Source organism: Cupressus sempervirens, chromosome 2 (assembly GCF_028749045.1).
Source record: "Cupressus sempervirens isolate cs-2001-9-10 chromosome 2, ASM2874904v1, whole genome shotgun sequence".
In the NCBI taxonomy this organism is placed as follows: domain Eukaryota; kingdom Viridiplantae; phylum Streptophyta; class Pinopsida; order Cupressales; family Cupressaceae; genus Cupressus; species Cupressus sempervirens.
Genome location: NC_143119.1, coordinates 438027604 through 438053053, shown reverse-complemented (window position 1 = coordinate 438053053; position 25450 = coordinate 438027604).

Genomic DNA, 25450 nt, shown 5'->3' with positions numbered 1-25450 from the left:
GGTAATCATGTTGAGCTCACTATTAGGTCTAACCTCTTGTGGACATGCTCAAGCCCATAGAATTGAACATGCCCCCACTCTACCTTCATCAATCTCTCACCTAAGCCCATGGTTGCTAGATAGTGTTCCCACAATCAAAACATCACCATCAAATCCTACAACTTAGACATGCAGTCATCAGTCCATAGATAGTTTATAGTCATTATTGTCATACTCTCCCATTATGGGGCATCCGAGGCCCCCTAGTCTCCCAAGTTTTGGGCATCTTTCCTAGTCACCATAGTCATCTGAGCTCACATCACTTGCTAATGCATCTACATCAACAAAGACACAAATCGGTGGAGATGCTAACTAGTAGAGAGACTAATTTGGCCATCTTTGTAGCTATAGAGATGATCATCATCTATGCAGATGATGGTCCCCCTTTCCCTTGCAAATATGAAATAATGTAAATAGTCATCTTTGATGAGATGAATATCCTATTTGTTATCTTAGCACATGATAAACTACTGATTGTCCTTTGTGTGAAGACTGATTGGATATTTTTCGTCTTCAAATATAATAGTCTAGTGAACTATCAACTTTGAACCAACCTTTTTTTTTTCCAGTTGTTTCCCCCAAATAATGGCCAATTTGAATGCAAAAGTAAAAAAATGACAAGTTGGGATAGTCAACTTACTAGTTGTCCCATGTCAGTCAAACTTTGGTGCAAATGGACATGCTCACCAAGTTGCAATCTCTTAATCAAGTTCATCTTAGTCCCCTTTTTTGGCCTTGTTCGATTCTTTCTATCCCACAAGTCATGCAAACTGATATTTTATGTCTTTTTCCTTATTTTCTTCTTCCCATGCTTTTTTCAATAAAATTGGACAAAATGAGTCTTTTTGTCCTATTTTCTCAAGGGGGCACCTTCCTCACATATTGTTTCTACAAATAACTCCTAGGACTTCTCTCCTCTCTAGGGAAACTTATATTTTCTTTTCTTTGATGCATTTCTTTCCGACACTACATCAAAGAGGGGGAAAATGTAGATGCTTAAAATTGTACCAAATAGTATATTAATTTATTTAATATTTCTCATGAAATTATAATTATTTATTTAATAAATAATTATTCATTTCATATTCTTCTACTTATTTAATTTTATTTATTTAATTAAATGAGTTCATTTTCTAAAGTATTTGAATTTAATTTAAATACATCCATCTAATGCATTAAATTTATTTGAATAAAAAATGCTCTATAAATCCCCTCTTTAAAAAAAATTATTTATTTAAATCCCTCCACTTCATAAAATTCTCATGATTAAATTAAATCCTATTTAATTTAATCTTAATCCTTCCTAAAACCTAGTCTACCATCGATCACTCTCATCCTGTTAATCCTACCCTCTAGTTAATCTCTCTTATTTAGCCTAAATTCATTTTAATTCCCTAAATGGTTGTTCACACACACATGTGAGCAACTCAATCCCTAGGATCCCTTCTTTATTAAAATCTCCAAAATGACTCTTACATCCTTATCTCCTACACCTTTACACCTTGAGCCACTCAAACTATAAAGGCTCTTTTTAGATTTTGTATGGTTATGTCCATTAGCCCATGTGTTTCCCTTGTGGTACCTATGTGGATGCCACTGTTAGAAATTTTTATAATAACTGGGGGGGTGAATCAGTTACTCAAGGTCTATATGTACCACTTGAACAATTAATCATTAATCACTTCAATGTTTTGCTTATCTTGATGTTGCTTGGTGACTACTGTAAAACTATCATAAACATAACTTGCACTACATAATGAAAAATTATCAAATGTAAACATTCATAAAAATTTCATCATAGTTTGACACTAGGATTATACATGGAAACCTAATTTGGGAAAAACCACCAGCAACATGTCACTCTTTTTCACACTTTCAAAGTGAGCTCTATTAGGAGCCAACCCTATTAAATGTTACAATACACACTATAAAATGTGACATAGTTAGAGGATTTAATCACCCTATTAGGAGTGTCCTTATAAGAGGACTTTGATCATTCAATTTAGAATTTCACTGAGTTAAAGGATTTACATAGACTGCTAAGTTTTTAAATGGTTGTTAGGTCAACCTCTATTAAAAGGATTTCAATAAAAACTATTTACAATCATGATTAATAAAATATTAGGTTTGATTTGTGTGATTAAAACTCACTTTTTTTGGTTCAAATATTTGTTTGGTCCTTATGTTGTTTCCCTGATGAGCCTTTCACTATCATCTTGATCTTGATCTGCTTGGTCACCCTTCAAGCAATCAGTCCACTCTTCTCATGAACACTTATGCCTTCTACTCTAATTTTCTTATCAACAACATCATCATATCTACAAGCTTTCTCCTTTAGCTTCACATTCACACACTTGTGTGCTTCTGATCAACCTTTCTTTGTATGTCTCTCTTCACATACAAACTTTCTCATACACACATTGGCTAGACTTGACTTGGCTTGACTAGACATGGCTGGACATCACACTAAATGATTGATTTTGTATGTCTTTAAATAGGCAATTCATACTTTACCATTTCTATATCCACTTTAGATCGTAGGGTTTACAATCAGATTGATGTAGGAGCATCCAGATGTATAAGGGCAATCCTGTGTCACCCAAAAAAAAATGTACTTAGACTTAATTTCTATTTCATGTGTTTTCATTTTTGGATACCCATTTGGGCCAAATTGAGGTTCCAACTCTTACAATTCCACTATCAGTGAGCTAGAAAATCCCAAAAAAAAAATAGGAGCATGCAATTGGGCCATCATATTGGTGAACTAGGAGGTGTAAATTGGCTAGATGAATGTAATTGTAATTTAGAGCATTCTAGAAAAAGAATCAGGTCAAAAGGCTCCACGGTTTGAAAGTTATTGCAGTTTTTTGAGTTTTGGAGACCTCCTAAGAATGCTTCAAAGTCAGGTTAGGGGCATTAAATGACCTTGAAAAGGGCCAAAAAATGGGGGACAAGCAATGTCCATAGGGCTATAGAGCACTTCGAGAGCTTTTCAAAAATGTAAACGGTTCGTCAATTGGAGCTACGGTTCAAAAGTTATGCCTCCCGAAAGTTTGGTTACCATTTCTGGATTCTTCTAGATTTGCACTAACTTCTAACACAGCTTCTAGAACCTTCTATTTGGTTGGTGGATGCCTACTAGAACTTTCTAGAATGTACTCCTAGTCCTTAACCCTTTGGGGTCTATTTAAGGAGATTTATGGCATTGTAAAAGGAAGTTCGGAGTGGAGTTTGAGAGGAGGTACTGAAAGGAGAAATTATCTCCAGATTTATGCTATTGTAAGCCCTTAGGGCATGTTTTGAAGTTTATTTTCTCTGTACTATTTGTACTAGCTTATTTTCTCAGTTAATACAATTTCCCTTTTTCTGTTGTGTCCATTCTGTTCATGGGTTGTGTCCCCATCAAGTGGTATCAGAGCTAGGTTTTCCTAAGTGTGTAGACAAAGCGCCGACTGTGAGGCAGTTTGCACCAGGCCTGTGTGGTTGTGGGTTTGAGTTAAAAGATGCCTCCATGAAGAGAGCATGGTAGAAGGGCTAGAGCTATTAATCCTAAGGAGGTTAGAGCCCTCCAAATGTAGGTACAGGCATTGCAAGAGGAGCTCCGTAGAGGAGCAAATGTTGCCGTAGGTGACGACAGTGAGGATGACAATGAAGAAGAAGTAATGGAATAAGAAGGGGAATTTGATAGGGAAGTTCTAAATCATGCAGAGGAAAGGCTTTTTAGGGCCATTACTAAGTTTGGGAAAAGACTCACAATTGAAGTGGGTGTATTTTCAGGAAATCTGAAACCAGATGAGTTGATCGATTGGATCAATGAACTGGAAGAATACTTTGAGTATGAGGATATCAGGGACCCAGATAGGGTTAAGTTTGAAAAGGCCAAAATGAAAGGCCATGCAAAAATTTGGTGGCAAGAGGTCCAATTGGAAAGAAATAGAAGAGGAAAGGAGAAGATCACAAGGTGGGATCGCATGGTGGACAAATTGAAGAAGCAGTTCATTCCTGTAGACTACGAGCTTGATTTTTTTAAGAAGATGCATGGGTTAAAGCAAGCAGGAAGATTAGTCCAAGAATATATAGAGGAATTTTATAGACTCTTGATTAGAGTGGGGCATGCAAAAGCAAATAAGGAGAAGGTTGCTCATTATATCAGTGGGTTGCGACCTAGCATCCAGGAGGAATTAAGTCTAGTAAGAATGACCAGCATTGAAGAGGCATACCGGTTTACCCTATGAGTTGAAGAGAAGCTGAATAAAAGGTTTGAAGGAAGAAAAAGAGGGCGCAATCAAGGAAGAAGGGGAAGCGGTAGGTCATCTGGAGGCCGCAATGAAACCCAAAAGAAAAATGAAGATGAGGGTACTAGCAAGAACCAGAGGAATGAGGGTTTCAACCGCTCCCGTGACCAAGACTTTGGAAATTAGAGAGGAATAGGTAGAGGACATGGACAAGGAAGAGGAGGCTTTCATGGTACCTATTTCCATTGCAATGAAGAAGGTCATCGTGCCTTTGAATGCCCTCAATGACAAGGAAGGATAGATAGGAGAGCTGAGGACCAAGCTAGGGTTGCTCATGTGGATGAGGATGCACAATCATCACATTCAGAGGATGCAGAAAGAGGAGAGACCTTGGTAAATGAAAGAGTCCTACTAAGTGGTGAGATTGAACCAGGACAATGGAGGAGTCTATTTCGTACCAGATGCAAGTGTGAGGATAAATGTTGTGACGTGATCATTGATGGTGGTAGCACTGATAACTTGGTATTAGAAGAGATGGTCTCTAAGCTAAAGCTCAAGAGGGAGAAACATCCCCAGCCCTATCGGATTGCTTGGGTAAAAGATGATCATAAGGTCTTGGTAAGTGAACAATGTTTAGTAAAATTCAAAATTGGGAGTTACCATGATGAAGTTCTCTATAATGTTATTTCGATGGATGTTTGCCATCTATTGTTGGGTAGACCATGGCAGTTTGATAGACATGCAGTACATGATGGACATGCAAACACATACTCTTTGACAAAGGATGGAGTTCGCCATAAATTGAAGCCCATGAAAAAGGAAGGTGAAAAGGTATGTAGCAGTGCTAGGATTTGTCTTGTTGATGAAAGGAAGTTTTTAGATGGCATGAAACATCAGCATATGTGCTATGCTTTGATTCCTAGGAAAGATAAAGAAGGTAGTAGTGAAATACCACTTGAAGTTTCAGATTTACTACGAGAGTTTGGAGATATTATCTCTGATAATGTTCCAGATGGATTGCCACCAATAAGGAAAATCAGTCATCAGATAGATCTGATTCGAGGAGCTAGTTTGCCTAACAAGGCTACTCATAGGATGACTCCTACTAAAATAGAGGAGCTAAATAGATAGGTTTAGGAGTTGTTGAGGAAGGGCTTGATTCTAGAGAGCCTGAGTCCATGTGCAGTACTTGCAGTACTTGCACCAAAGAAGGATGGAGAGTGGAGGATGTGTATAGATTCTCAAGCTATAAATAGGATCACCATCAAGTACCGATTTCCTTTGCCAAGGATGGATGATATTATGGACTGCTTGAGTAGAGCTCAGTACTTCACAAAGATAGATCTAAAGAGTGGTTATCACCAGATACAGATTTGAGAAGGAGATGAGTGAAAAACAGCCTTCAAGACCAAGGAGGGTCTTTATGAGTGGTTAGTCATGCCCTTTGGATTGACAAACGCCCCAACCACCTTCATGCGGCTCATGAATGAGGTACTTAAGAAGTTCTTGGGAAAATTTGTTATTGTTTATTTGGATGATATTTTAATTTTTAGCAAGATTTTGGAAGAACATTTACTGCATATTCGTAGTGTCCTTGAGAGGCTAAGGGAAGAGAAACTGTTAATTAATCTGAAGAAGTGTATCTTTGCAAAAAGGGAGTTAGTCTATTTGGGGTTTGTTATATCACCTGAAGGTCTCAAAATGGATCCAGAGAAGGTAAAAGCCATCCTGGAATGGCCTACTCTAAGGTCTGCTATTGAGGTAAGATCATTTCATGGTCTTGTTAGTTTTTACAGGAAGTTTATTAAGAATTTCAGTGGCATAGGTGCACCCCTAACTGATACAATAAGAGGGGATAGAAAAGAGTTCAAATGGACTGTAGCAGCTGCGAGAAGTTTTGAATTGCTAAAGAAGAAGGTAATAGAACAGCCTGTGTTGGCACTTCCAGACTTTAGAAAGGTTTTCTAGGTAGATTGTGATGCTAGTGGTAGTGCTATTGGGGCTGTATTAAGCCAAGAAGGTAAGCCTATTGCATATTTTAGTGAAAAATTGAATGATGCAAAGAAGAAGTATTCTGTTTATGATCAGGAGTTCTATGCAATAGTTTAGGCCTTAAAGAAATGGAGGCATTATTTATTGCCAAAGGAATTTTTTTTGTATACTGATCATCAGGAATTATAGTACCTAAATAGCCAAGGTAAATTGAATCAGAGGCATATGAAGTGGGCAGAGTTCTTGCAAAGTTATACATTTGTGTTGAAGCATAGAAGTGAAAAATCTAACAGGGTTGTAGATGCACTAAGTAGGAGACAGTCACTGCTTACAGTAATGCAGGTTGAAGTAGTTGGGTTTGATGAACTCAAGAATTTGTACCCTGAGGATCTTGATTTTTTTGAAGCCTGGAAAGCTTGTAAAGAACCTGTTGCTGTAGATAGAACCAAGTGGTTAGACTATTTAATTCAGGATGGCATGTTGTTCAAAGGTAGTCAATTGTGCATTCGAAGGAGTTCCATGAGGGAAAATCTGATTAAGGAGAAACACAGTGGGGGGATGGTAGGACATTTTGGTCGAGATAAGACCATTGCCATTCTTAGAGAACATTATTTTTGGCCTCAAATTTCACAAGATGTGAAGAAGTTTGTACGGAGTTGCCAAGGGGTTTAGTCACAATACTAGCCTATATCAGCCATTGCCTGTTCCATCAAGGCCATGGGAGGACATAAGTATGGATTTTGTTCTTGGATTGCCAAGGACACAAAGGGGTAATGACTCAGTATTCGTGGTGGTTGATAGGTTCTCCAAAATGGCACATTTCATTCCATGCCACAAAACTCATGATGTTGTCCATATTGCAGACTTTTTTTTCAAAGAGGTGGTAAGACTACATGGTCTTCCAAGGAGCATAGTTTCTGACAGAGATACTAAATTTGTGGGGTATTTCTGGAGGACATTATGGAAAAAGTTAAGAACCAACTTGAAATTCAGTTCCATGCATCACCCACAAACTGATGGCCAAACAGAAGTGGTAAACAGAAGTCTAGGCAATTTGCTAAGATGTTTAGTTGGGGATAAGCCCAAGGGATGGGATTTGATTCTACCACAGGAAGAGTTTTCTTATAATAACTCTGTAAATAGGAGTACTAGAAAATCACCATTCCAAGTTGTATATGGGAGTAGCCCAAGGACTGCACCAGAGCTGAGGAAGATAGAACAAGGGGAGAGGACAAGTGCTGAAGCGAAAGAATTTGCTGAACATATCAAGCGTCTACATGAGGAGGTTCAGGCACACATTACCAAGATGAATCAAGAGTATAAAGCTAGGGCTGATCAAAGGAGAAGACATAAGGAATTCCAAGTAGGAGATTTAGTCATGGTGCACTTACAAAAAGAAAGATTTCTAGCCGATACTTACAACAAGCTGAAAATGAAGAAATTTGGCCCTTGCAAAATTTTGAAGAAACATGACTCAAGAAATGCATATGAAGTGGAGCTACCAGACGGTATTTACATTTCTCCCATTTTCAACATTGTAGATTTAATAGAATATCATGATGATGGTGCAGATGAGGAGCTGGTGTTAGATCCATGTCCAATTCCTGCTTCTAAGAAGGAGGAGATAAAAGACATTCTAGATCATCGTGTGGGTGGGAGTACCAAAAACAGGCAGTATGAAGAGTATTTGATCAAATGGAAAGGACGACCAATCGAGGACTCAACTTGGATTTTTGCAGCTGAGGTTTCCCATTTGGGATTTCCTCTACCATTCATAAAGTTACAGGGTCACTTTTCAATCTACCCTGGGTGTCTGATGCAGGAGCATCTAGAGGTATAAGGGCAATCTTGTGTCACCCAAAAAAAAATGTACTTAGACTTAGTTTCTGTTTCATGTGTTTTCATTTTTGGATACCCATTTGGGACAAATTGAGGTTCCAACTCTCAGAGTTCCACTATCAGTGAGCTAGAAAATCCCAAAAAAATAGGAGCATGCAATTGGGCTATCATATGGTGAACTAGGAGGTGTAAATTGGCTAGATGAATGTAATTGTAATTTAGAGCATTCCAGAAAAAGAATCAGGTCAAAAGGCCCCACGGTTTGAAAGTTATTGCAATTTTTTAGGTTTTGGAGACCTCCTAAGAATGCTTCAAAGGCAGGTTAGGGGCATTAAATGACATCAAAAAGGGTTAAAAAATGGGGGATGAGAAAAGCTAGTCCATAGGGCTATAGAGCACTTTGAGAGCTTTCTAGAAATGTAAACGGTTCGACAATCGGAGCTACGGTTCAAAAGTTATGCCTCCCAAAAGTTCAGTTACCATTTCTGGATTCTTCTAGATTTGCACCGACTTCTAACGCAGCTTCTGGAACCTTCTATTTGGTTGGTGGATGCCTACTAGCACTTTCTAGAATGTACTCCTAGTCCTTAACCCTCGAGAGTCTATTTAAGGAGATTTATGGCATTGTAAAAGGTAGTTCGGAGTGGAGTTTGAGAGGAGGTACTGAAAGGAGAAATTATCTCTAGATTTATGCTATTGTAAGCCCTTAGGGCATGTGTTGAAGTTTATTTTCTCTGTACTATTTGTACTAGCTTATTTTCTCAGTTAATACAATTCTCCTTTTTTGTTGTGTCCATTCTGTTCTTGGGTTGTGTCCCCATCAGATTTCTTCATTATCTTTCATTATACTACTTTGCATCACTATTTTATTGTGTCATTTTTCCATTTCACTCCCGAAGAGGGCAGGATGATTACATCATTGAATCTTGTTAGATTATGGTGACTAATCAGGAAAGTACTGTACATATTATGGCTGACATATGGCCAACATGTTATAACCCTAAAGCGGTTTAATACTTTTATAAAAGGGTTTAGTGTTGGGTATTTTTCATTATGTTGTGATGCAAAATTGGTTCTTGCAGTGGTATTGAGCTATAAAAGATTACGGATTTTAATTAGGTTGTAATCACTGGATTGTAATAAGATCGGACTTGTTGTTTGGTGGACTTAGCCCAGGGATTGGGTGAACCATGTTAAATCTTCCTGCCTTGTGTTCATTTCTATGTGATCTATTATTTTCTATTATTGGTTATATTTGCATGTAGTTTTTATTTTTGTCTGTTGTTTATCCTAACAAATCTTTCAAAACTAGCTTCAACTCAATTTGAATCTTATGTCCTCATCACTTGGGGGATTTTGTTTCCCTCTCTTTAGCATTATATGTTATCTATCTTACCTTTTGATCAGCTGATCAATCTTATAATAGTCTTATTAGAGTTTGACAGATAGGTATCAGGACAATCTAACCCTGACTTGTGACGATCAAGCCTCATTTTCAGGATGATTCTATGACTCATGATAGGTCTTGTATCTCTTTCATGGACCAATATTTAGTTTTTATATCTAGATTCTGGGGGATTAAGCTTTGTTCTAGAGATTTTTCCTAGCCCTAGCCCTAAGTCACATGATTTGATGATTTTTCTTTATGTAGAAGGGATGAGATATTACCAAGTATAGTCATGATGGATGATCATGGTTGACTATTTTATGCTGATAGGTTGGACACATTAAGAGTTAGATTCTTAGTTCATGGATGCAATTATGGTGTCATGGATTTTGGCATTACATAATTAGATATATAGGTACATCCTTAATGTTCCTTATTTTAGATTCCTGATTTGGTTATGCTAGTATATCTTCTTGGTTGAGGATCATGGTTATTTGGTTTCTTTTGAAGAGCTCATGAAGTGCACTTTGAGTTCTTTGATGGTTTGATGTCTTGGTTGATTCTCATGGTTAGGGGAGGTTTTTTTCAGCATGATGTCATGGATAGCTTGGATACACAATTTAGTGAGAGCTTGTGGTAGTGATGAGGTGACAATGAAGGATTAGTTCATGGTTTAGTTTGTATCTTCTTGGTTTGGTGATCTTGGTTTCACTTGGTATTGACACTTTGGTTGTGCGTGTAGACCTAGAGGATATTCATATAGGAGATGGATTTAGATGATTCCATAGATGACTTGGTACCATGGTTGAGTGGGAGTTTTTTTGGCATTGACATATTTATTGAGTGTTTGTAGATGTTGGAGGTTTGTCTTAGATCTTGTTGCTACAAAAGCATTTTTAACATTTGCATGGTGCACTTGTTATCTTCATGGTGTGAATATGGTTAGATCTTGAGGATTTATGGGGTTCTTAGTTATCTTCATGGTGTATGGATATGGTTCTTCATGGTATGTGGAGATGGTTTTCTTTATGGTGTGTACAGATGCTTGCATCTTGAAGACTAATGGGGTTCTTGGTAAAGGTGTGATTTATGCTTTCATTTGAAATGTTATCCTTGGTGTGAGGATGGTTTCATTTTTTATGTCATGATACATTCTTGATACATGTTTAGAGTTTTGACATGTTATAGTATGTTCATATGGAGCATGTTATCTCTTTGGTTGAGATGATTTAGATCATATTGTCATGTTTATGTTTGTAAGGCCATGGTTGGAACTTTGACATTGATCTTGGTTTAGTTTCTTGGTATTGAGTACATTGATCATAAGTTGGATACTTTATGATATTTCTATGTTGCATTTGGAGTTGACATGGATTGATTGGTTATAGGTGCTCATGGATACTTAGAGATGGTGATGATGTTGATTTCTCTTGGATTAGAGAAGTATTTGTTGGGATAGTTGAAATTTTCAGTTGGAAGTCTAAGGGAAATTCACCTAATATGGACTTGAGAGAAGATTGTTCTTAGATGAGTCTTGGTTGGAGACTTGGATATCTTGATGAGTATTCTCATTCCCTACTCTTGGTCTACTAAGTGGTTTTTCTACTTGAGAGGTATAGCCCATTATTTCTCTTAGGTGCATTATGTTTATGATTTTCTTTCATGGATATGGATCTTGAGCTATGATTCACAAGTTAGTTCTGAAGGGTCATTTGAGAGATGGTTTAGAATTGGTTATCTCCTTTTGTATATTTTCTTATGATGGTTGAGTTTGGGAGATAGTTTTATATTGGGCATATTCCTTGTATTAGGAATAGTTTATGAGTTTGATCTTCTTGTGAGAGGCTTACATCCATAATTCATTATATGGTATGGTTTGGGTGTTATTGTGGCTTCTTGTTGGGGCTTAATGGAGGAGATCATAATTACACAGTTTACATCTGAAGGTGTGTGTACAAGGACATGATACATGTTATGATTTGCATGGTTTCTCTTTGGTCTTGGTTATCTTCCTACATGTTCTATTTTACTTACATTGGATTTGAGATTGGTTAGAGATTATGATCACTAGTTTTTGCTCATGTATTTCATGTGAGAGATGACGTAGTTATTCCTTTATCTCTTTCCTATGTTGGTTGTGGAGAGCTTGGGAGACTTTTGTAGATTTTTTATGAGAGTTGTTCTTGTAGGTTATTGGTTTATGTTTTGTGGATGTCCTTGGGATAGCATGGATTCACTCCTTTGAGATGTTGTGAGTGGATTAGCTATAGATTTGACATTGTCTTTTGTAGTGGGAGCTTCTTGCTATATATGTGGAAGGTATTTCTCTTGAGGCTTTTGATTGTAGATTATAGATTGGATATGTTGATTATGTGAGATACACTTGGTATATATACCTTTGGAGGTATGGATAGTTGGATGGGTTTGACACTTGCTATGGGTGCTATTTCAGCTATGAATATTTTGACAACTACGAATACATGTGATTACCATTGGATCAAATTTGTGTGCTTGGTATTTCAGTTGGTAGAGGATTTTACAACCTTCTAATGTGATAGGTTGGGTGGCTTTCTCTTTGGATGACTCCTATGCATGTCCAATGGCAGTGACATAATAGAAGGTGAGATCATTCATGTTTGAGATGATAGATACTTTGATTTTGTTGTAGGTACTAGGATGGAGCACATGGTGTACTTTGATCTATGATAGTGGATGTGTTGGGAGGGATTGTTCCCTTGTTCATTTATGTGGCTATACATTGACCCTATGCGATGTACACAAAAAGTGGGAGATTGTTGAGATAATAGGTGTTGCACACATCACATAATATTGTTATAATGTATTATTTTATTTTATCATTTAATTTTTCACCTAGATGGGCTTGAAAAATGTAAAGATTCCCATAGAATATACTTGATGAGTTATATTGTAATATTGTGATAATATTTCATGTTATTATTTAGTATTTGAGAAAATAATTAAGTTTCCAATATTAAATGTGGGGTCAAAGCGTTAGGTAGAACATGGTTGATGTAATAAAACTTGGTGGTTTGTGGGACTTGCTACTATATAAGTAGTCACAAGGATAGTTATTGTGTGAGAAGATAAAAGGGAAAAAGGAAGAGTCAAGTAGGACAAGGCTTGATAGGTTAGCCAAGGGAGCATTTGTGAAGGTTGGAAGCATGGCATGGGATGTGTGGATTTATGCTTGTTCACATAGATTTCTTGGTAGTGGTTATGGTTTTGAAGACTTTGATGGTTGTATTGCAATGGTATTTTTTGTTAAATAATACATGGTGATGGATGCTTTTGGAGGCTAGTTTTTTTTCCCTCAATGAGGGTTTAGCAGGGTATATCTTGTGTCACAATTTTTGTGCATATGTTGTCTATTCTCTTACATGTGGATTTTAATTACATATTTATTTCAAATCTATTCTAAGTTATGTGTAAATAGCTATATTTTCTTTGTTGAAAATTTTATTATAGAGGGTATTCAAAACACCTTCAAAAAACTGTCAAACAAACCAAAAAGTACTCACTATCTGCCTGGACAGGTTTTTTTCAAAACCCAAGCAATACTTTAAATTAGGATAGTACAATACTTTCAAGTATCGTATGACCTTTCTAATGAAGATGTGCAATACTTTACTAGTATCATATGGTCTTTCTCTAAGAGGCATGTGATACAATAGAGTGTCACATGACAGAGTTGATAAGGGCATGTGATACTTTCTAGTATTGCAAAATTCTTTGCATTTCGATGTGCGATACTTTAAAGTATTACCCAATGTTGATGCATGTTAACCTAGAGAAAGAAATAATTACTCTAAGGTCCAAAATAAGGGATAAAATGAGAAATAAAATCTCCACACTAAGGAGTAGCAGATCAACATAGACCGAGGAATGAACACTCAAGTGCATAAACAACAAGATGCCATGAAAAAGGAAAGAGGAACATCTACCCATCTAAACCATAGTAGTAAAAAAGATGTACTAGAAGAAAAATTGTAGTGTATAGAATTAACAATGCAATGTACTAAAATAACAAACTAAGTGCATAGTTCCTCCCAACCATGAATAGCATCATGAGACCATCATGGGTCCTAGCCATCCCCTGTGTGTAACATCCCAAACTATCAACCATATCATCGATGCTATCTTATGAGGATGTCACCACTAAAGCATAGGATAACCCTACAAATCAAACTCATCATCTAACATATGATAAACATCATATAAGGAAATGTGTCAATACTAACATCATTTAAACATAATATACAAGCATTCCAATGAAAGCATAAATCAGAAGATAACATACTGCAGAACTTGCAGTACCAAGTGAAAACATCCAACAATGGTCGTAGTAGGACAATAGACTATCTTTGTACACTGATTCTTAGCAATAGTATAGGTAGGTGTACTCCCAACCACATGAAACCCATAGATTCACTCCTATCATGTTGATGGAGATAATGATCCAACTACAAACACACATAAAGCATAATGTCCATGGCTAACACTCACACTAGATAGTATGATGATTGAAACCAAGAATATAGATAATGCATAAACTATAGGTCCTGGTCAAACACTCAATGGGCTACTAAGTAGGGACTAACATCATGGAGAGTTTCTTGCATCGACAAGCCCAAGCTTAGATCATTTGGCTCAAATCCTCAATGAAAGGCTCTTGTACATATATTTTATTATCTTAAGTTTTATTACCACTCACACATTTTATTTAGTTATCACTTGATTAAAACCTTTGCATGCAAACCCTTGGGAAATAGACACCAAGCTATGGAAAAGAAGCCCCCTCCATATGCTACCCTACCCTACCCATGCTTATCCAATAAGGAGTGCCTGTAGGAATGTATATTCCCAACCTAACCTTAATGATAATAACTTCTAGAAGTACCACAAAAGATCAAGCCTCGAAAGTCACCAAAAAAAATTATGCATGCATACTCGTGTGTGTCACACTAGTATCATGAAGATCATAACACAAGAACTAGATGAGAACACAATACAAAATATCACTCAACTCAAAACAGTCTTGGGAGGATGAATTCTACACAAATCTCAATAAACAATAAAACCATACATCATGAACTCACTCAACTTGCCTCAATCTGGGAGTATGGATTCTACACAAATCCCAATGATGCAATAATACAAAACATCATGAACTCACTCAACCAGCCTCAATCAAGGAGTATGGATTCTAAACAAATCCTAATGTCCACAAAATGATAATAAGGGTCCAAAAGAAATAATATCACCAGGTATAAAATCACTCAACCAAACAAGAAGTCAGGAGTACAAATGTGGCATGCATGACAATGGAAGCATAAAAGTGTAACAACAGTCTGAATGACATCCAAATGGATGATCCAAGTCCACAACCAAAATCATGCAAAAAAACTTGAGAAAATGGGGTAGCACGCAAAATGAGGTAAAACCTCCAAAAATTGGAAAACTTTTAAATTAAAACCCATTTTTTCTTTGGGCACAAACCCTAAAAAATTTAATAAAATTTGGGTTCAAACACCATATACAAAAATGGCTTAGCATAGCGACACGAAATCCCAAACCTCCACCCCAATAATAGGGAAAATGTTTATACCTGGCCCACCGATTAGAACTAACAAATAGAAATGGAGGGGAACACTAGTTCTTAGCCTCCTAACAAATAGATACCAAAAATAGAACTAGAAACAAAGCTAAAACAATAGAAAGAGAGAACCCTACCTCATAGCCAAAAGGGAAAAATGGGAATCTGAAACATAAAAATAAAAATCTCATAGAAGTAACCAAAAACTTTGAAAATCTAAGGTCTCCCTGAGTTAGATCCAACAAGATCAATCTCGTGACGATCCCACACCCACAGCTCACACAACGAACAAAATAATAAATCCTCATGAAGAGGATTTTGGGTTTTACTCTAAAACTTTCCAATTCAAAAGTGAGAAGTGAGCAATTAAATTCCTTTTTGGATACTTATTCACTTTTCAAGTGAATAATTGATTAGGGTAAATAACCAACTAACCTAGTTAAACCCTTAATTGACCCAAAAAAAAATAGGCTATTCCTATAAATAGGAATTCATCTATGGAAAAGCTGCTAGAAATTAAAACAAAACAAAATAAAGCATGAAAACGCCAAAATCACAAATTTTCCTTAACAACTTTTGCAACAATGTGAACCTATAGATGTACAGACATGTTCGCTGGTCTAATCACATAATGCAAATGAGTTCAGACTTAATAATCATTAAAAGGATTAATTAAAAAATTAAAAGAAGGATACGTCGACCATCCAGGGATGACATTGATAAAATATGAATAGCTAAATCACTAACTCCATATGCCACTACTAGGGATATAAATCCTGCACAATAAAGCACACAATCAAGTGTAATTGCATATAATAACAAAGCCAAAGCAATAAATGCATTAAATCACCTAATTTAACCATTTATTCAGCTATATTGAAATAATCTATTTACATCACTCACTTTCACATATAGCATAATGAAGCAAGAATAAAGTAAATAACCATAGCAATAAATCCATCACATAACATAATTAGAGATATTTCCAAATATGGGATAACAAAATATCATCATAAAACATATTTTCATCTCACAATATGATCAACTAAACAACATACTAATCTAACATCTATGATACTGAAATCAAAGTATAACATCCAACCCTCAGGTCATCTCAAATGTAAAACATCACGAGTAACAAGTAGATCTCTAGGATCAAAATATAACAAGGTAAATATCTATAGCACATAACCAATGAATCAAGCATGGACAATTCATTTCTAATTATTTAAGTATTTAATAATGGTTTTTTAAACAAGATGAAAAGGTACTTAAAACACATAAGTGTTCACACAATCATATACATGACTAACCACTACTATAAGAACCTAGTCTATTGTAGTAGGGTGATAATACACAGTGTAATCTCTACACACATCTCAGGGTAATCATAGAACAACATCATGATACCACATTGATCTTGATATGAATATCAAGAATTATTGGTCATGGCGGATAGCTAAGATGTGCATTGGTTTTCTTGCAATTCATGTTTGTGGTATCTCAATACATAATTTGACTCCATATTTGATCAAATTTGTTATTCTTCCCTTTGTTGTTGTTATGTTGACTATCTTTGCAACAATGAACTATGTCTGATGCCAACAAACCACTGAATTGTTACCCACAAGTGTTTCTCAATTGGATATGTGTAAAATTAACTCAACTATAAGAAAGCTACAAACAAGAAAAAAAATTCATAGAGATAGTTACTTATGTCATGCCTTGTTGTCTTTCAGCATTTAATGATTTATGTTGTTTAGGGAAGTCGAAAGGTGTTATCTCTCACTCCTTTTAAATCAAAGGTGGTATTTTACATCTCTTTTGTACTAGTTTTTTTTTTAATGTTTTTTGGTATTTTTATTTTTTTGTATTTTATGCAATAAGGTGTTTCCTTAATGCTTTAGACGTAGAACCTTTTGAGATGGATTTTGTTGATGGGTTCTACTAGGTCTTCTCCATCACAATCTAAAAGTCTATAAATACTAGTCCTAAAAGATTATGTGATAACGTAGGGACCAATCCAATTGGGCTCCCATTTTCCTTTATTTTTCCTAGCAGCTTGATTCTTAGGGTTTTCTTAGAAGACTAGGTCAGCAACCTGAAAAACATGAGTTTTGACCTTTTTTTTGTAATGTCTTGATAGCCTATTATGGTACACTTTGAGGTACTCATGTGCTACATGTTGATGTTCTTCTAATAGTTCTAGCTACTCAAGATGGGCTACTCTATAGTCCTCATTTGATAGGATGTCATGAAGAATAACACTCTAGGATGGGATCTCAACCTCTAAAGGAAGAATGGCTTCACAACCATAAATCAAGGATAAGGGTGTTGCACATGTAGGTGTCATAGAACTCATCCTATAGGCCCAAAGGGTGGGATTTAGTTGTAAATACCAATCTCTACCAATATTGTTGATGGTTCTTTTAAGTATGTTGATAATGGTCTTGTTGGTGGCCTCTGCTTGGTTATTGCCTTGGGGATAATAGATTGATATGGAATGGTGTATAATGTGGAATTTCTCACATAATTCATCAATTATTTGATTTTTAAAGTATAATGCATTGTCTGTGAGAATGGCATGAGGTATGCCAAACCAAAAAATGATATGGTTTAGAATGAAGGAAGAGATTTATTTTCCTATAGAGTCAACAACTGGCATTGCTTCAACCCACTTGGTGAAATATTTTGTTGCAGTGATAATCCATTTATGTCTACTAGAGGAAGGTCGGTAGATGGATCCAATCAAATCAAAACCCCACTAATAAAAAGTCCATGGTGTAGCTAAAGGGTTGAGCTCTTGGGTTGGCGCATGAATAAGGTTACCATGGATTTGACACTTTTTCAAGATTTAACATAGTCAATAGAATCCTTTTCCATGGTTGGACAAAAATAACCCATCCTAAGAATTTTCTTTGCTAGTATAAACATGTTGGAGTGTGACCCACAGATGTCTGCATGGACTTATTGCTAAGTGACTCTTGACTTGTCCTTTTCAAGACATCTAAACAAAGTACTGTCAAGACTCTTCTTATATAGTGTATTAGCCACCAAAGTGTAGCACAAGGTCTGTTGAATGAGATTATGTCTTTGGTTCTATGAGAGGTCAGAGGGAGTGGTGTTATCATTAAGGTAGGTGATGATGAAGTTATACTAGAGGAAATTAGGGGTGTCTAAATGGAAAATAATGAGGGAATTAGGTTGAGTAAACATGGGTTGAACCACCTCCTCTACTAAGAACTCATACCTCTCATGTTACTTGGGTAACTAAAGCAAGGAGGCTAAGGTGGCATGGCTTCTATTGCTATGTTCTTATCTCTAGGAATTTGTTCAAAAGAAATGTGAAAAAAATATTCTTTAAGTGTGTAAACCATATGTTTATAAGGAAATAACTTTTCATCATTGGTCTGATACATATCGGCTACTTCATTGATGATCAATTGAGAATCTCCATAAACTTCTAGCACTGTCAATTTCCATTCTAAGGCTAGTTTGAGGCCTAAGACCAAGGCTTCATATTCTGCCATATTTTTTGTGCAGGGGAAAAGTAGTTTGTAGGATTTGGGGATGGTAAAGCCTAGAGGCATAATGAACAAAATAATAGTGCCTGAACCATGGAGTGTATAAGAACCATCAAAGTAGAACTTCCAAGTTACCGGCTCTGTTTGAAGAATGTGCATATCTAAAAAATTAGCTAAGATATTGTTTGAGCTCTCTATGGGTGCACCTTCCAATTGGTCAATAATTTCCTATCCTTTTATTGCTTTCCTATCAACATACTCAATATCAAACTCACTTAGAATCATTACCCACTCAACCAATCTTCCCATTAATGCTATCTTGCTGAGAAAATACATGAGGGAATCAATCTTGGAGATGAGCTTAACCTTATGCGTCAAAAGATAATGGCATAGCTTTTGGGATACAAAAACTATGGCTAAAAAAGCCTTTTCAATAAAGGTATAATTGATCTCATAGTTGACCAAAGTGTGACTAATGTAATAAATGGCCCTTTCTTTTCCCTGGTCATTTTCTTGTGCTAAGAGGGCTCCAATTGATTTATCTATTAGGAAAATATATAGAAGCAATTGTTTGTGTGATACTAGAGGCACCAACACAAGTGGATTCATTAAGTAGTTTTTGAGTAAATCAAAGGCCATCTGACACTAATCATCCCATTTAAAAATTATGTCCTTGTGGAGGAGATGGGTGAAAGACACACACTTTTTTGCTAACTAAGAGATGAAGCGATGAATTGATTAAAGTCTTCCTTGTAGGGAATGCAATTGACTTAAGTTCTTTGGAGGTTACATGTTGATTATAGCTTTCACCTTTTTGGGATCAACTTCTATTCCTTTGGCCAAGACAATGTATCCTAGAAGCCTGCTAGATTTTAGGCCAAAAGCACATTTTTTAAAGATTTAGCCTAACATTGAATGCTTCTAGATAGGTAAATATCTTGTCTAAGATGGGGAGATGTTCTTCTCAGGTATTAGATTTGGCAAGGATATTATCAACATAATCTTCTATAAAAATGTGCATCATGTCATGAAAGATAGTGGTCATGGCCCACTAATAGGTGGCCCCTATGTTCTTTAGCCCAAAAGGCATTACATTCCAAAAAAACATGACCCATACACAAGTAAAGGTTATTTTCTATTGGTCCTTTGGCACTATCCTAATCTAGTTGTAACCTAAAAATCCATCCATGAGTGAGAACATAGAATGACCCACTATCAAATCTACAATTTTGTTGATGCTAGGAAGGGGGGAGAAATCATATTTAGGATATATGCTTTGTTTACATCCTAAAAATTAATACAAATGTGTATGCTACCATCTTTCTTTGATATAGGCACAATGTTTGATATCCATGACACATATGTTAAGGGTTGGATGACCCATGTATGGAAATTTGAGACATTGATGGTAAGTGGATGGAACAACTTGCATGTTTTGGATCCACGACCTTCCTAATAGGATATTGTACATTAATTTTAAGTCCAAGACTTGACAAATAGTTTCTTTTACAACTAGACTTACCCTAATTGGCAAAATAACCATGCCCTTAGATGATCTCTCCTCATCATCATAAGCCTTAATGGTGATTTTCTTCTTTGGATCAATTGCATCCTTTATATACCTTAAGGCTTTTACCAAGTTCAATGTGCAAATGTTTATTCTTTCTCTGCCATCAACCAAGGCTCTTTTAACTTTGTGTGTGCTAGAAAATGTGACCTATTGGGAGCATGAATCAACAAACAAACATTAGTTAAAAACCCCAAATATGCATCAAAGACTCATCAAAAATGAAAGAAAATTTAACTACCTAATGCTTGCTTGAGTTTTGCAACTCTAAGCAGCCAACAAACCAAATCTTCTAGCCACCTCTATAGCCCAACAAGGGCACCCATGAGAGGCCTTATTGGTGTGTTAAGATGTGGGGTATGTTTGGTTTGCTCTCCCAAACACAACAAAGTGATTTAATCTCTTGAATGGATGTGAAAATATGAGAATAATGATGAAATATGCACCTAACCTACATGGAATGAAGAACAACTCAAGAAATGGCTATGGAGAAAGCCAGACTTGAAGGTATTCAATGATGATGATATGAAATGCAATAAAGAAAGCTAACCAAGTATGCAAGCTACACTAATATGTAAGTACAATGGAAATGAGAATGCACAAGTAAACTAGATGAACAATGCAAATGCAAAGCTAAAACAACTACCAAATGGTTAGTATGCATCTAAAAATCACCATGAAAACTACCATCAAAGCTACTATGAAAACTCAAACTAGCATGCAAACTCAACTACAATGGAAGCTCAAATCTCAAACCAACATGGTAACAATGCAATAATGAGAGATGTTGAATGCTTGAAACAAGGCCTCTATTTGTAGGCTTGAGGGAGGGCTTGGTGAGGTGGCATCCATGTATGTGCCACATAAGGTGACATGCAAGCCATGCAAGTGGTCAAAAATTCAAAGTTTGTTCAAACATGTGTGAGAAAACTTGAGAAGAGGAGTGGGGGATGAGTGCAAAGGGGAATGTGTAGGCATGCCTTTTCACACATGTGTGAGCACACACTTAGGCTAATGAGGCGGATTACGAAGGAGATTAAGAATGATTAAGTGGGATTAGAGAAGAAGTAGGCTTAAGAGGATGAAAATGATGGGTGTAGGCTAGGTTTAAGGCTAGGCTTAAGATTTAATTAAATAGAATTTAATTTAATCATAGGTTTAGAGGAATCAATGAGATGGAGGGATTTAAATAAATAGAATTTATTTAAAAAGAGGAGATGATGGAGGATCATGTGTTAATTTAATTTAACACATTAATGCTAGAAGTATTTAAATTAGATTTAAATACTCAGGAGAATGAACTTATTTAATTAAAATAATTTAATTAAATAAGTAGAATAATGTGATAACTATAATTAATTAATTAATAATTAATTACAATGTCATGAGAAATATTAAAATTAATTAATATAGTATTTAGGACAATTTTAAGTGTCTACACTTTGTTTCTATGAATGAATACTTGAATGTGCAACAGGGAGTTTTGGGGATGAATGGTTGACATTTCATCTTGAGCAGAAAACATACACAATAAGGGGTAACAAGGTTGCTGACCATGTTTTGAAGTCTACTAACATCAATTTTTTTTGGCACTAAGGCTTTGATGAGGATCTCTTAATGCTCAAGAAAAATTTGCAACAATTCAAAAATAGAGATATGGGCGGGAATCTTGAGTAATTGGTTGACCAAGCTATATTTGGGTAAGGTGAGACTCATAGTTGCATGATCAAAACCTGTCATGAGGCCTAGTAGGATGACTTTAGAGGCTTGACCTTGGGTAACAGTACTTGATTATTATTATTTTATTTTTTAATTATGATGACATTTATAGCATCATCGAATCTAGAGATCATGTTGATGGTATTATCGTAATGGTGAGCATAATTAACCTTGTCGTGGGAAGGTGTGTTCTAGTTTGATCTAGAGCATTCACCCTTCTAATGGCTCATAAAAGAGTTCTTGAAGGTCATGTGGTCTTCATTTTTATTAAGGTTATTTACTTCAATAGTTCCATCATTGATCAATTTTTGTATAGCCCTTTTAAGGGCATGATAGTTGTTGGCTAAATGCCCCCTATTCTAGTGGTAGGCACAAATATGATTTTTATTCCACCACTTTGGTTTAACTTGTGGTTCATACTGCTTGCCTCAAGGAGTACAAAGAGTTCATCAACTAAGAGTTTTTGCAATGCACTCTCATAAGACACTCGAATAGGTGTATATTCTTTAGATATATTTGAAGATTGGTATCCTCTTGGGGGAGGAGCTTGATTATAGGCCACTTGTTGAGTGGACATTGAAGGAGTATTCAGATTGCATCAGTAAAATGGATGAACATCATCTTGCCTTAGTGGGTTTTGTCTAGTTTTTGCATTGGTGTTACTGACAATAGGGTATTGTTGGTCTGGATGGGGTTGAGTTTGTGGTTTAACATGGTTAGCTTCAACCACCCTATTGTTGACTATGTTTTCATTATTATTTCTCCACTATGACTTTTTTTTATTGGTGGATCAATTAGATGAATTGTGAGTCTATGAGGAGTTTTTTGAGAAACCCTTACCATCTTTTGATAACTTAATAATGTCTTTATTTATCAAGGTCTCTTCTACCTTATCAGCATTCTCTAAAGTAGTCTTATGTATTTAGGCCCTTGGAGCTTGAGTAAATAGTTCATGGGTTTAGAGAGACTATTGATGAAGATGTTGGTATTCTCTTTATCTAGGATGTCTCTATGATACTTGGCAAATGTGTGTCTCCACCTCTATAGGAAGACCTTTAATGATTCTCTAGGAAGTTGTTTTATGTTACATAGATCAATCATCATAACTTCGCTTTCAATATTACAGGAGTACTGGGTGATGAAAATGGAAGCTAATTGATCAAAGGATTTAATGTTAGAGGGTAGTTTTGAGAACCACTCCATGACTTTCCCTCCTAGGCTTCTAGGAAATAGACACATTAGGTAAGTTGTGTCATGGTAAAATTCCACTCTTAGGGTATATAATTGTCTAATATGGTCTTGGGGATTTGACATACCAAAATATTTATTGCATTTTGGTATCTGCATATTCTAAGGGAAAGGCATGAAGGTAATGCTCTTATTGAATGGAAGAGTACACTCTTTTTCAAGGCTAAATTCTGCAGGTTGTAGTTTTCCTCACTTCATCCTTTTCATTTCTAATTATAGATCTTGTATTTTTTGTGTAATAATATCTAAAGGTGACTCTTCTTCATCTTGTTTAATATTGGTTACATCAAAGTTGGATAGTAGTTTTGCACCTTGTTGTTCTAATGCTAGTATGTAACGTTCTTTGTATTTTTCAAGTATCTTGTCCATGATATCAACAAGCTCAAGATTTTATTGAAAATCCTCAATTTTGGTTTTGATGCTCTTTTGATCCCACATGTTGGATGAACCCATTTTGGCAATAAGTTCTAAATTTTGATTGAATAGGGGCAATTCATGGGTAACTATATTTGATGAACAATCTATTGGTGTGATAGGTTCAATAAGATCTGGAGATTTCATGTGTTTGATTGTTCTATTGTCTATTCTGGCACTCACCTGTGTAGGTGATCATTTTGGTTTTGTGGATACACTAGTTTTACATAGTGGCATGAGATGTAAATAGGATTTTTCTAACTCTTATGCATTTTCACAATATGAGGTTTCTTGTTGATTGCGGTTGTTTGAAGTAACAAGTTAAGTTTGAAAAGGTGTTTGGTATCTATTGATAGTGGCGAGCTCACTTTCACAAAGTCAAGTAGGGAATGGATGTGTGTCTTTGGATGTTTCTACCTTGATATGTGAGGTGAAGCAACAATGGTCATTGGATTAAGAATCTCTGGGTGGAACTTGTATCTTTTCTTGTTTTAGAAATGATTACAGTTAATTTCAAAATATCTCAATCTAGGAAAATATCAATGGGGAAAAAAGGTATCTGAATTTGATATTTGTTTCTAAGTGTCGTGTATGTAGATAGCCTTTGTTTTAGTTTTTTTATTGAATGTGCTACAAGACTACTCAAATTTTCTATTTCATTTGGTGTATGCACTATTTAGTTATTCATCGTGCATTGTTCTATAGAGAAATTACATTGTTTAGATGTGCTATTTTATGAATCAAATGTGTGCTATTTGAGTCTTTATATGCATTATTTTGTAGTCATATGTGTTATAACAGAGATCAAATGCATCAAAGAATGGGTCAAATGCATTTTCTAAGCAATAAATGCACTATTTTAGAGTCTTCAGTAGCATCCTTGTTTTGATCTTAGTTTTTGTATCAATTTGTAGTGGTGTCTTTTGGGAGGATTGTGATATGAACTAAAGTTTATTATTAAGTTTAAAAAACACATCCAAGCATAGTCATAGTAGAAATGAAAATGAAATATGAAATCGCACGCACCTAGAAAAATGGAAGAAAGGGGCTTCCTAACAAGGTTATCTAGAGTTTGTGACTCGTGGGTTTTAGTTTTTAACCAACAATGTTCAAATTTACATCTCCTATGATAGAGAGCTTCCTACCAATGCTAAGTACTTTTGGCACAATCCCTTGCAGGACTACTAAAGGAAGACTATATTCTAAACACAATTGGCTTGCATTTGATTAGAAATGAAAGATTGGAAGTTGTTCCCTCTCATCAACCCTACTCAGGTAGCTTGGGAGGTAGCCTTTCTATAGCTGAGTAAACCTACCTAGTAGAAAGTAGGAAAATAGAAATAAAAAACAAGTTTGGGAATTCAATCACTCTAGAAGAGTAAGAGCATATCCCTAATATCATGACCTCTCAAATATAATAAACATAGTTGTTCAATTAAAAGCCCTTTATCTATAGAAGACAAGGGGCTCCTAATTAAGCTATGTGTGGGTTTTTTCCTCATTTAATTGTAACTGACCTTTACAAAAGGTTAGTTATTTTGATCAACTCAAAAGAGTTGAGAGGATAGCACTACTTCCATTAAGGTCAGTGAGATCAAACATTACTATTAAAATAGCTTTTTGAACTTAGAAATGTTGCACTTTGAATTAAAAAGGGTCGAGGTCCACTTACCTAGTTCAATGCTAGCAAAGGCTAGGCACATTTCTAAGAGTCTTCATTACATTCATACATTGTCAATAATCTAGGAGTTAGCTTGGAAGAGACTTGTTAGCAACCAATGATTAGACTTGGAAGTTAGATTCATCAATTTATGACTTTGATCAAATGTGCTACAAGAATAAGCATTTGCATTAGAGAATGTATTACATGTG